The sequence below is a fragment of the Octopus bimaculoides genome, chromosome 13 (assembly GCF_046866305.1).
Source record: "Octopus bimaculoides isolate indiv1 chromosome 13, ASM4686630v1, whole genome shotgun sequence".
Lineage (NCBI taxonomy): Eukaryota > Metazoa > Mollusca > Cephalopoda > Octopoda > Octopodidae > Octopus > Octopus bimaculoides.
This window is the reverse complement of record NC_142940.1, coordinates 26639799-26641603: the sequence shown is the minus strand read 5'-3', so window position 1 is coordinate 26641603 and position 1805 is coordinate 26639799.

The following is a 1805-nucleotide window of genomic DNA, read 5'->3' as shown; positions in this document are numbered from 1 at the left end:
AATTTTCTTCTGTCCTTTGTTAAGAAATAATGCAGCAGTTGTTAAGAAAGCGAAGTTTCAGACAAAATGCAAAACTTAGGAAAAACTCCCTGCAAATTCTAAATCATTGTCATTTAGTCAAAGTGTTTGAGAGTTGCAAAAGATTTAATTCTCGAGATGGTAGTATGGATGGGGTTTATCCATCGGTGATCCTTTCATCTTGTGTATAAACTGAAAATTGCTGCTATCAAGGAAACTAAGTATATGGGTATCAAAAAGTTAAAAACCAGTGACAAGAGTTATGACAATTTAGAAATTACTAAAGAATGGGTAATATGATTATCAATGGTGAAACAGACAATTCCTCAATGCGGAAGTCAAATCATTCAAGAAGTTAAATGATATTTTATTCAATTATTCTTTTACTTGTTTCAGTCATTAGGCTGTGGCCATGCTGGGGAAACACTTTGAAGAAGTTTTAATCAAATGAATTGATCCCAATATTTATTTCTTTTTAAGCCTGGTATTGGTCTCTTTTGCTGAAATGCTAAGTTCTGGGGACATAAACACACCAACACCATTTGTCAAGTGGTGGTGGGGGAAAAACACTGCCACAAAGACACACACACACACACACACACACACGGCAAGCTTCAGTTAATTTTTACCAAATCTACTCACAAGGCTTTGGTCAGCCCAAGGCCATAGTAGAAAGCACTTGCCCAAGGTACCACGTAGTGGGACTGAACCCAGAACCATGTGGTTGGGAAGCAAACTTCTTACCACACAACCATGCCTGTTCCTATTTTATGTCTGAACTGCAAATATTTACTCAAATGTATTGTGGAAATGAAACTGGGTTGAATTGGCAGTCACTGCCCAGAATACCCAACATTTTAAGAATGGTATGTATATAAAGAATGTGTTATGGCATTGAGTTACATATTCTAGATTTGGTAGTAGAGGAGAGGTTAGCATGCTCATGAAGTTTAGAGAGCTGTTAACAGTACATTATTACCGTTCCAAGAAATCTTGGTTCAACAAGCATGTCTTTAATGATTGGTTTCTCTCTCATGCATCATTCCTGAAGCACATAAATACTAGAAACATGTACTTAAATATTACCTTGCTTAGAAATAGGTAAGTGTTGGCTACTGGAAGGGTATCTGGCCCTAGCAAATCTGCTTCAACAAATTCTGTCTGATTCATGCAACCATGGAAATATGTATATTAGATGATGACAATACTCTGCATAAAGAGTAGACAACCACCATATATATACATACATATGTACATCCATCATTAGCATGAGTGACATCGACATTCAGACAATTTGAAATTGTTAAATTTTGTGGGACTTGTTCTACTCAATTTTATTTAAAATGTCAGATTCTATGACACTTTCACCGAACATCAATTCTTGGAGACAAACTATTCTTCTTAGATTTGTTCTTCAAATCTTTAACCTTGAAACTCTTTGATATTATTATTTTTATTTGATGTATTTTCTAAATTTGTTTGTGCATACAACACCCACATACATGTAGAAACATGCACACAGACCAAGATATGGATATAAGTGCAGGCATGTCTGTCTGGTAAAAAGCTTGCTTCCCAACTGCATGGTTCTGGGTTCACTCCTATTGCATGGCACCTTGTGCAAATGTCTTCTACATCCTCAGGCTGACCAAAGCCTTGTGAGTGGATTTGGTAGGTGGAAACTGAAAGAAACTCATTCTATGAATCTATCTATATGTATGTTTGTATGCGTGTATGTGTGCTTGTGTGTGTGTTTGTGTGTGCATGTGTGTGTTTTGTACATGTGT